The sequence below is a fragment of the Cyclospora cayetanensis genome, unplaced genomic scaffold, assembly GCF_002999335.1.
Source record: "Cyclospora cayetanensis isolate NF1_C8 unplaced genomic scaffold, CcayRef3 CcayRef3_contig_11, whole genome shotgun sequence".
Lineage (NCBI taxonomy): Eukaryota > Apicomplexa > Conoidasida > Eucoccidiorida > Eimeriidae > Cyclospora > Cyclospora cayetanensis.
In genome coordinates, this window is record NW_020312048.1 from 80,447 (window position 1) to 92,771 (window position 12,325).

Genomic DNA, 12,325 nt, shown 5'->3' on the forward strand with positions numbered 1-12,325 from the left:
ACCATTACACGTGCGCCCGCATGGCGCCTTTGAACATATGCGCAGCTGGCGCCTATTGGGGGCCACTTGAAATAATTTTGATTCGTAGCGACAGTAGCAGCCGCCGCCTCAGAGGAATGCGCTGCTTCCCAGATGACACTGGGGAGCCCGAGAATGCCCGCCAGCAAGGGGCCGTGGGCAAAGAAGGGGAAAAGAGAACAGCTGTAGCCTCTACTGCGAGCCGTTTCTTGCCGTTGGTGCCTCAGATGCCAGACGCAGAGCGCTTGTTCAGGGTGCTTCTGCGGAGGCGGGGGTAAGGCAGCGGTCGCGTTGCGCGCGGGATGCAGTGTCGGTACACCGGCGCAGTGGCTTTGCGAGGATGGCCAGCGACAAAGCCCAAGAATAAGGATTCAGGCCACGCGAGGATGTGCCGAAACTGGGAGCTCTAGAGAAGAGATGTCCAGACACAGCCGCCGCAGAGAACGTAGGAGTAGCTGGCCTAATGGAGCGAAAGTCGCCGGAAGGGGAGATGCCTAGAGCTCTGGGATGATCGGAAACTCCACTTAATCAGCAGAGATGAGGAGAGGTTCATTCGCCGAACAGGAGACAAGCAAGGAACCGTTTTTTGCATCGCAATTGAGATTGTGTTGTTTTCTGGGGCTGTCACGGCCCATGGGCATGATGCAATTCAGTACCCAACTGAGCCGGCTGCGCACGAAAAATCCTGCAACTCAGTGCAAAATACGACTCTTTCAGGTCCTCTTTTCTATTGACTCGACACTTCTTGGCCTAGGAACACACACATCCGAGTGATCGCGCTGCTGTGACCACCCTGGTCTCTCTCTCTCTATGCTTGCCCCACCCACTCCATGCCTAGCGAACCGATTTACGTCCCGTGCTCTCCCCTTCCTCCGGATATACACATTTAGTGCTCTCTCACGCAACGTATTTGCCGGGCTTCCGCCTTCGTGCGAACTTAACTCTTGGCTGGCGCGTTTATTAGATCCCAGCGCGCCTCACTTATCCTTCGGCGCAGAGTTCAGGGAGCATACACAGTGAGGAACCCCCTTCCTGAGGGCTCCCTCCTCTCCTGACCAGGTCATAAGGCCACAATTATGGCATAATAAGACTCATGAAGGAGGGCCTGCTGCCTATGCGAACTCCCGAAAGGCTGCTGATTGTCTCTCAGAATCTTCAGACAACATAGCAACGCGTGTCCTCTCTTGCCCGTCTGGTTTCTGTCTCCAGCTAGACACACACACATACACAGAGACACGCGAACGCGGCACTCGTGAAGCCTCTTTCAACACTCCCTGTCCTGCAGCAGCATCATCCTGCCCCCTTTCCCCATGGTTTGAGCAGTCGTCTCATCACCAGTAGCGTTGTCACTGCGGCGATATAACGCTTCTGCCGTCGTATCCAACGCACTTGCCGCTAAATGCTGCGTCTTCTCCGGCACGAGAACAACTCAACTGTCCAGTCCCCCTGAGGCGCAGACTGTCGAACACGCAGCACAATGGGGCTGCCCTTGCTGATAATTTTTTGCTGGATAACCCTCGCGATCCTCGCGTTGGGCTTAGTGGCTGTGGTGGCAGATCCGACTTCCTCGGGATTTGCCGGCTCGCTGGCTCGGCGGCTTCGGGTGTCTCTACCCCTGCTGCTTCTGCGGTGTATAGGCAGGTTCTGCGGGCCCGCCGCAAAACAAAAAGTCGCAGGATGGGGAGCGTATATCTTCCTGCAGAATAACCCCTTTGGACAGATTCTGTACATGGCGTTGATGGTCGGCGCGTATACAGAGTACTTACGTGTAGGCACGTCTGAGATGTCGGTAGATGCTCCCCTATGGCCATCAACTAGACGGGCATGCTTGCACGCCCCTCTAGTTTATCTTTTTTCCCGGAAAGCTGCTGTATATGCACGTGAATATATACAGATGCGTATAATCTGTACTTTATCCTGGTGTACGTACGAACAGCCAGGGATTGGTCGTGATCATATTTCAAGTGTGTTGTTGCGTGGCTACATGCTCTGTGTCTGCAGCGCTCCCGCTTTTACCCAATGCTTTCCTTAGTGCCAGCCATCCGTAAGCTCGGCCTCTTAGTTGTGTTCTATACCCCATGTTGCCCAACAACCTCCCAGTTAGACTTCTGAGGGTTCATGGGTGTGCAAATTGGTGCACCTAGCACTGCATACACGCCTATGCCGCGGTGTTTTGACGTACATAGAAGTGCATATAGACATAAATAGATGCTTAAATCTACAGATATGAAGGAAAGAGCAAGTTTGGAAATGTGCGGCTTCCGCAGGTGGTATAGCTTCGTGGCAGTGTTGATTTGCATTGGAGTATTCGGTGTCTGCTGCCTTAGTGATCCTGGTAGGCGGCCCGCAGCACAAGCTGCACCAATTGCTGTTGCATATCGCATTTGTATCCCTGACCTTCTTCACTAGATGCTGCGTCTCTCCGTTATCGTTTGCTGCTCTCGCCTTCCGCGGATTTGCTTCTGCATCTTGCTGCTCTCTCAGACTCAGCAGAGAGTCCCTGCATGCGCCGCTTTCATAGAGGCGGCACGCTGTGATGCCTCTCTGCGCTTCCTCCTATCCTCTGCTAATATATACGTGGTTTTGTCTTGCATGATTTCCTTACGTCGGCTGTCTGTCTTCGTGCGGGCAGGGCGCTGGTGTTGGAGTTTTCACTGTGCTCTCAGGCGTAGTGACACCCCAAAATGCGAGACTCTTTTGCCAGGCCTTCCCCTGTGACGGGCTGCTCTACGCAGAGGGCGCAAGCTGTGAGACATGCTGTGTTCCGAAGTACGTGCGTCCTCTGCGTCTTTCACTCGCCCTAAGCAGTGCATGTGCGCGTCTTTAAGTCATGAAGTATGCATTCAATTCGCTGGGGGGATGCAGAAAGTTGCTGTGTAGTGTGCACTAGGGGCCTCCGCAGATACGTCGCCAGCGGACTGGGGGGATCCCGAACTGTTTCTCCCATGCGTCGCTACAAAGGTGTCTCAATCTTAGAAACCCCTCAGCGCATTTCTTAGGTTCAGCAGCCTCGAAGTGCCATGCAATGCTGTCTGCTTCTATCTCCACTTCTTGCCTAAGAAACGCCTCAGAACTTCCTTCCTTCCTCCACATGTTTATGGAAGCGAGAGGCTCATGGCCCCCTTCTTCCTGCCTTTCTTGAATTAAGCCTAAGCTGCCGTTCCACTAGTGTCTTCCTCCCTCCTGTACCCTATCGCTTATCACGCCACTCTTCTCCTCTCCTGTGCAGGCCGGCACGCAGCAAGCACTGCAGCTTGTGCAACCATTGTGTTTTGCGCTTTGATCACCACTGCTTTTGGATCGGCAATTGCGTTGGCGCGAATAATTGCCGTTACTTTCTCCTCTTCCTATTTCTGCATGCGCTCCTATGTGGGTACGCTCATACGCGATCTGAAGCGTTGCACAGCACTTCGCATATCAAAATATCTGTGGCTTCAGTGTCTGGCGCCTAGGGTCTCTACTCGTGCTTTCGGTGCCTCGTTGCTCCATTTGATTCTCTGAACTTGCACCTTTCTTCCTGAACATCCCTGCACCCGCTTTTAGCCAGCAGATACTCAAGAGCTCACTGCCACTGCGCATGCCGAGAAGCATACACTAGCTTTATGTCCGGCTTGCTTTGTGTTTCCGAACTGTGCGTCTGGGGGATGGAAACCTCACCATTTGTGCTCTGGGTGTTTCCGTGTGCGTGTTTTTGGGGTGTAGCTACGGCGCCTTTGTGGGGGCTTCTTTGCTACTCTTCATCGTCAAGGAAAAGAAACTCTTTTCAGTAATGCTGATAGACATTGAGACAGGCGAGCGGCACAGGCCCACGCTCACTCTGGTATTTCGGGTAAGGGGCCCTCGCGATGCCACCGATAGAAGTAGGAGCCTCAGCACTTTCCAAGACCAATTTTGTTACTAGCATCAGCTTTATTCTTGCTGTGCGCTCCTACTTCAAATGATTTGATGCCCTTCGTCTGTTACGCTGCTGTGCAGTACTTGCTTGGCACCTGGACGGAGCTGGTTCTCCTCTTCAGCTTATGCGTTATGGTTGGCATCGCTTTATGTTTCTTCCTGTCCATGCACTTGTCACTCCTTCTGCGTAACAAGACTACAAACGAGGTCGTCAAGTATCGGCGCATGCTCAAACTGGCACGCGCTCTACCGCATAAACCGAAGCACATCGACCCTGAGGATGAAGACTTACCCGTGGAAGCAGCCGATGCGACAGCTTCGTCTTGCGCAGAGGTAAAGGTAGCCGCTAAAGGCCTCGTTGCTGCTGCCACACATGAGGACGGTACTCATCGCCTTAGTACACCGGCAAACCAAAAGCCTTCAGAGAGCCTCCGCGGCAATTCGCGCGGGTGCAACTCGGCTGGGCGACAGGCCCTCAGGGATGCTTGCGAGGTTGCTCTGTTGGGGAACCAAACAGAACCCCCAAGGCCTTTTATCCTGACGAAGCGGCCAGAGCAGCCTGAAATCGCATTTACGCGCATGAGGAACCGCTGTGTGCACAAGAACGTGCAGGGAACTTTGCGACTACAGTCCCATGCGGACAGACTACGGCGATATATCTTCCTTGAAGATGCTCTCCATGCGATCACAGCGTCCCGAAGATTTTACGATCGAGGTGTGTCACCTATTTGCTGCTGCCTTTTCAGGATCCGTTTCACTTGGTTGCGCGAAACGGATCCTTTGTATCGCATTCGCGTCGTTACTCCGTTTCTATAGACAAAGCTTGTTCACACGAGGCACCCCCACATCTGCGTTTACATTTTAACCAAAAAGCGGCGTTTTCTGGTACTTTTAAGCTTGTCTTCGCTCTTTTTGCCTTTGTGAGGTGCCTTCTGCACACCGAATGGAGCCACGCAGTGGCAGCGCCGCTTCCACTCATCTCTTGCTGTTGTTCATTTGATGATTGGGTATGCAAAATCACACGGCCAGTTTTGGGACTTTGTGAATCTACAGCACTTTTGACGAGGTACAATGAATGCACATCGCATGATCCTTTTGCACGTTTTGCCTCGCTCAGGGTTGACAGAGAATTGCAGGGAAGTCATCTGTTTCGAGCTATTCGCTAAGGAGCACTGTATTCGTGAGTCTGAGCCAGGGACCAAAGACCGCTGAAGCCTCCAAACAATAAAGCATGAATGTTTTTTGTGGCATTGAAACGGCCTTTTTATCAAGGCATGGGCTCGTCTTCGGGGGAATTTTTGGGCTTTGCCTTTTCAGCCCTCTCAGCCTCGCGTCAAGCAATGCACAGAGGGGCGGCCACTGGTGCTGCTGCCCCCGCAGGGGATTATCATAGGCTCCTATTTATAAGCGCGCAGTGACTTTTGGCTGCACTTCTACAACGTAGAGCGTAGAAACCACCACAATGTGTCTTCTGACTCGTGCACTGGTGACAAGCCGTAATTAGAATAACTATGGCACACTGCTACAGTGCTAGCTGGCAGACTGGCGGTGCGCGTTAGTTTGGACTGAAGACGGCCCCTCACGATGGTCCCTTTGATTGCTAGTCTGCCGATGGTTGCAAACCGTAGCACAAAGCCGCAGGCTGAGAAGTCCCCTTTGAAGGACAGCACTGCAAGGTCCTCCCTCCTTAAGTGCATGTATGCACACACACCCTAGCAGCTGAAGGGCCAAACGCAACGCAGGTAAGCCTCAGCCAAGTGTCTTCTACAGTAGGGGCTCCAGCCCCAGTGAAGACAACATAGTGGCTTGCAAGCCAATTTTCGTAAGTGTTATCCGCGTGAAAAGCCACCTTAACAATTCTTCTTAGTTCCTCCGTTGGACCGCATGCATGGAAAGCCCCCTTCCCTCCCAATGGAGGTGTGACGCATATGATCTTGCAACAGCAAGAAAACCTTGGCGTTGCCGTCTGTCCAGCTTTTTTCCAACGGACATGAGGGGGAGACATCTGCTGTACTTAGAGAGCCCTCCTATAGTAGGAGCAGACTGACCACACTAATGAGAGTACAGGTGTTATTACACCAAGCTATGTATCTTTGTCCAAGGCTACCTGTTTTAATAGAATTCGTTCTGCATCAGTATAAAGATCCACTGAGCCTTTCTATTGATTGATCCGTTCTTCTGCTTACTCTACTCGATGCGTTTGGGAGGTCACGTGTCGCTGTGCACTGGGGAGCCCCTGCAGCACTGGACACTGGCAATGAGGTTTTAAAAACAGCAGAAACCGGGCAGGATATTTGGGATACAGTTGAAGAGAAGAACATTATGCTCTCAACTCTAAACAGGAACTACCATTGTAAAGCCAGTCCTGGGCTAGAGAGAGTCGCAGGGATGTGAAGATTTCCCCTGGTATCTAGCAGTCAGCAACAACTGAGATTACTTAGTGACACCCAAAGAAGGATGAGACAGTTAGTGCGCTTCGTACTGCAGCATAATTGGCTGCAGGACCGCTTTGGCCTGTTCCTTCAACCCACATGGTCCAAAAGGGTGGGCACCCCCGTGCCAGGCGATCACATCCCGGCGTAACGCATCTCGTGATGGCAGTGTGTGAGAGCTTACTCTGGTCATGATCCGGTGGGAAGGCCACAAGTGCAGCCATGCTCCAAGCACATACACTGAGCTATCGTCGTGTCTCCTACCTGCCTCTGGGGGCCAAGCCAAGAGAACCTAAAACTGGCAAGAGCCTTGACTGAGAACCTAAAGAAGCGTTGCAACAGTGCACAAGGAGCTGGTTTTAGTCTTTTTCAGCTACCCTGTTCACCGAAGGATTGCTAGAACGGAACGCACCAGGAGGGGACTATTAGAGGAGCACTGCATATTTTTGTTGAATTTGTGTCCCAGTCGGTTTGCTGTACTCTTGGGAACTTCTGTTTAGCGAGCACCATTTGAGTCTGTTTGTGTCGCGTTAGACGACATGGGCCGTGAGTGAGTTGTGGCGGAACCTGCCATATTGAAATCCCAATCAGTGTCACCGCTTTGCAGGTGCACGCCCCTTTATCATGCAAAGACGGGTAAGTGTCCTAACCAGAAACCACAGGAATTTGTTTTCCATGTCAGTGGCTTAATGCAGAGGAATCATATGGGAGCACGTGCGCGTGGCTACACGTCTACGCGTTTGACTTGTCTGCACTCACTCCTGCGGGTCTGTGAACTGCTCGCTGGTCAACCAGACAGCAGGCAATTCGTCGCCTTGCAGAACGCAAAATCCAGCCCATACACCACCGAGACATTGACACAAAAGCGTTATTCTGTATATTGTTTACTCGACAACAAGCGGGGGCTGGCGAGGAGGGGCAGAACGATAATTTCTTTCTGATCCAGGGCCCCCTGCTGCACACAGCGGCTCCCCTGCTGCTGTTTTCTCCTTTACTCTCCCCTGAAGAAGCGAGATGCATATATAAACGGGAAAATCCTTCTGTTTTTCTATTTTGCATTGCGCTTGACGGGGGAGGAAGGTCAAGCCCACGACCGCAAATCCCGCTTGCATCGATCTCGCCAACATCGATAGCAGCAGCAAAGGAGATACAAGGTTTTCATGGAGACGCAAGGACAGGCAGGAGAAAGGCCGCGACAGAGACTGACGCGAAATAGGGAGAGATAGTTATGTTAAAAAAGAAAACTTGGGGGCGAAGAACCAGAGGCAGGCACATCCAGCAAACGACGTGAAATCGTAGCGAAACCGAGGGAGAGGTGCACAGGAGGACGATCACGGGTTAGGAAGGTGGCCAAAGAGAGTGTGATAATGGCCTTGCATAGGCTGCGCATTGAGGTGGTAGCTGCTGTTGACTTGCCTGCAGTCGATGGATCGACCTCAGACCCTTTCGTCATTGTGAGTTTGTTTGCCCGTCAGCTGGACTATCCCGCATAAAAGTCCACCACTCCCTAATTGCAGCACTACGGCATAAATATGTACAAGGCTTAGTCCTCTGGCTCTATACGGCGGCCTTGCCCTCTGAAGGCGACCACGAAAATTACCAAAAAGCAGAGCAGCTGGACTTTGGGGCCCTGCTTAGGACGGTATTGTAGGGTTTCGCATTTTGCGGGCTGTTAACAGGTGAAGTATAAGGGCGCAGAGTTCAAAACAGAAGTCATCAAGAAAACGCTCTCCCCCAAATGGAACTTTCTTGTTAATATGAACTACAATGTGAGCCTACAGATCTCAGGATACCTGTTATCTCAGCCTCAGGAAGAGTTACTCAGAGTTATTACTTCCATGTTGGTTAGCTCGTAGAGAGTGCAGTGCTTTGGGGTTAGCGGCACGGTAGCAGCATCCTCTCTTTTCACTGCATACAGTACTACAACAGCCAAGTGGAGGCCATTTACTGAAAGCCTCTGGCATCTCCGTTTTCGCTACAGAAGTCAGCAGGTCCCCATAAGGTCCGTTTTGAGGTTTGGGACTACAACAAGATCTTAAGGAACGTGCTGTTAGGCGTCGTCGACTTAAATCTACAGGAGCTTCCTGTATGCCCAAAAGCGCGAGTAGTGGTCTTCGGGTACTGGCCCGAATCCTGCAGAGAAAGGCGATACAACCAAGCACAAGTTTTAAGCGTTTTCGCATTTAAAGGACATGCATGTATCATGACGCATAGGCTACCGCGTAGGCGGGGCGGGTGCCAGCTAGACTGCGGATCACCTAGCAGTTCAAGCGCTCGGCTTCGAACTCTGGCTCTTGGCGTGCATGAGCATTTCCCCTGTCCTGCTAATCCTTAACGCGTTTCCCTTTACGCTAAATCCAACTAGGGATGAGGCTTCCTTTCGCCCGCTTTTGCATTGGTGCTGTAAGGCGAACCACATCACTTTTTTCACATCGCTTCTTCTGCTTCTCTGCGCGGCATAGTAACACTTCTGTAATATGGAACTTTGGGCGTGTTCGTGCGCAGCTGGCCTCTTCAGTCGATCGATGGTACCCGATCAGTCTGACCACGAAGCAAAATACTGGTGCCGCTCTTCATCTGATTCTGCTCCTCCTTCCCCCTCTCACACAGACACATGTTCCAGAACATCAGCATGTACAAGTTATTAAGCTAGGCCCTGGTGTCTCTGCCCAAGATTACGCCAGGCAGATGGAAGCTGCACAACAGCAGCAACTGTGGCAGCAACAGCAGCAACTGTGGCAGCAACAGCAACTTTGGCAGCAACAGCAACTTTGGCAGCAACAGCAGCAGCAATGGCAACAGCAGCAGCAGTGGCAGGATCAAGGGATGATGGGTTCACAAATGCAGCTGCAACAGCCGCCGCCTGTTGGGCAGCCTTCAGCACTACCGCCGCAACCATTAGAACAAGAAGTTGAGGAAACAGCTATTACTTCAAGTTCTCCAAGGGCTAGAAAGACCAGCAGCAGCAGCGGGAGAAGTAGCGACAGTGGTGGGCCCTTCATCTGCTCTGAAATCGGCCTTTTTGCGTACCTGACAAACATATGCACAATTGTCGGAAAAGAGCTATGTAGTTGCACTTTGCCACAGCTGATCCCATTTGCTGTTGTGATTTTTCAGATGGCGAAGGAGCACAACAAAAGAAAAAGAGCAAACGGGAAAAGCAGAAGCGCGGAGGGAAAACAACTGTAGAGGCAGAGCCAGTTTTAGTCCTTGAAATCAAGCAGGTGCTTCCCCAGCTGCAGTACGGGGAAATTAGCAAGTAAGATTGCGTGCTCTTCCCCTTCCCCATGCTCTCTCGCCGCAAGCATTTGCCATTTGGTGCTCTCTGAGGTGTTTTATGCTTCCATGAGTCACGACAGGTAGCGAAAACAACGTTTATTGGCGACTGCTCAGGGCTCTCGCCAGGCACAACAATAATAAGGAAGAGGCTCTTAAGGATCTGGTCATTCTTGTCGCTAGCAGAAACGCGCCCAACAAGGACGGAGTCTCCGCGGCTTAGTGGAGTATAGTCTGCCTCCTGGAAGCCCCTTATCTGCTTCCACACACTTTGCAGGTCGTGTCTCGCCTGCGTTGTAAGACTACCAAATGTATTGCATCAAGCTTCCCGTTTGTTTTATTCATCTCATGTAATTCATATTCAAGATTGGGCCGCTTTAAGCAGCTAAAACTATTTTTTACTGACAGAAACAGCTGGTGTATAGCTGCATCAGGAATGCGTAACCATGCGTTGCTTTCTTTGAGCAAGGGAGCAGATGGAGGGGCAGACCAAATCGCTGCTTAGTGGCTCTTGTGGCAACAAGCATTGAGCTGCCTCATGAAAATGATAGACACGATGGCGGGAAGCCCGTAATTTCGAGGCACCACATAAAGCGTGCCACGCCGCGCGGGGTTGCACAGGGGGTTAAACAGCACTTGCCTGCATTCAATTTCGCTCACAGTCGCACAGCGTAATCATGAGGTTCCGAATAGTACAGCAAAACATGGAGCACCCTACACGATGTAGAAGGTAGCTGAGACCCCTTCGCTTGTGAGGCGAGCAACCACAAAAGAGGAATCACCAAGCACCTCTGGTGCGGCAAGAATGAGTAGAATGAAGGCTTGCACTGCGCAGTTGCCTGGAGTGCCCCCTGGAAAGCAGTAAAAAGCTCCTTCTAGGCGCGTCGCGTGTTACGCCATTGTAGTATACTGTAGGCTTGGCGTCCAACACAAAAAAGCGTTAACATGAACAGCAACACGATGTGATTGCACGCGGAATGCCCAGCTGTAGGGCAACCTTTAAGTATGTTATGCTTAAAAGAGTTTGCATCTCCCGCCGCAAAATGCGTCGTCTCTCCTCAGCCTCTTGAGCTGATCTGTTGCACTGCACTTAATTCGTTGTCTTTGTTAGAACATTAGATTGCCTTTCACCGCTGACGCTGGTATTAACAAATCGAGTACATCAACAGAAATAATATCCAGGAGCGTTTGTTGCTAAACTCTCATTTTGGTACGTTTGATTATCATCTTCTGTGCAGCTCGAGAGCGCTACAGTCCGGATATACAGCGGACTGAGGTATGAAGCCACCGCATATGCAAGAGAATGCTATTCGAGACGGGAACACAATGAGTATTGCGGAAATCACACGCGTCATGTCCCTTTATACTCAGTGGGATGCCCTTCAACAAACATCCCTGGTGTGGCGGGGAAAAGCTACAACTTAACACTTCCTATGACAAGCACAGTTAAGACTAAAAATCAGTCTAATATTCACCAATCGGTTTGTCTCTTCACATTGACTACTTTGACCGAGAGTAGACTCAGCTCATCACGGTGAGGGCCAATGCTCATTGCGTCTACGCTAAGTGCTATGTGCAACTAGCTGCGAATTCTTTGAGTTCTTAAATGGTGCAGCTACGCTCATTCTAGCTGCCCCTCTACCCTTGTAGCAGGAGCACTCAGGGGCGCAAACAGGTGAAGGCTAAAACTTCTCTTAGAAAAATATCAAAAATGTATTATATAGGCTGTAGTGCGCGTGGAGTTAAGTTCTGCCCTGCAATCCACTGAGCGTTACTCCGGGATCACGAAAATGTTGGAAAGTGCCACTGCCTAGCACGCAGCAGTCGATTAGTCCGACGCTTCCTTGGACACTGATGCAAAGTGCAGAGGCACTTCGATTTGCGCATGTGGAGACTCGATAGTCGGACTCCCTAAAGGGGATAAATGCGGCAGACACAACTAGAGACAAAAAAACGAGAGCAATGAGCTAAGCTCTCTGTCTCTTTTCATTCCAGCGCCTACATTGTCGTGCCTGCTTTTCTTTTCGGATATTTTCTAGAAGAGGGCCTTTCTGCACACCGTTGCGTCGCGTTCATTGCGCCTTCCCGTCTCATAGGATGTGCTTGAAGGCTGTTATGGAGTTGTTGATGCTAAATGCGAGGCCCATTCAAGTAATCTTTCATGCAGTCGTCGTGAAAGGCTCACCACGGGAGCAAGCAAGCTGCAAGTACACCGGAAAGACCCACGCGATGTCAGCACACCTCCCTGGAGGTGCCCCTTCCTGCCTCTTGCAATTCCTCGTTCTATCCACGACTACTTGTAGCTCCGCATGTAAGACTTTGGTGCAATAGCTAGTAAGTCTGCCGTCTTCAAATGCGCTACACTTGCTCGAAAACCCTCCCTGGCGAAAGACTATGGTCAAATTTGAGACCCACAGAACGAGTTGCACTGAGGAATAGATGCGGAGACCTCAAATGCACCAGGATTCGACTCAGTGCAACGCCCCCTTTATGAGAAACCCTCACCCCATAAGCGATCCGTGTGTCGGCTCTGCCACGGCGGGTTCTTAGCCGCAGCCTAACCGCCGGTATACGCCAATAGCAGCAGCGTAGGCAGCTGCGCACCAAGAGCAGCCTGCCAGCGCCTCCTCTGCCCTATCTACTCTTAAAAGAGTTGAAAGACAACCCATGAAGCACCAGTCGTTAACTATACGCTTAGCTACATG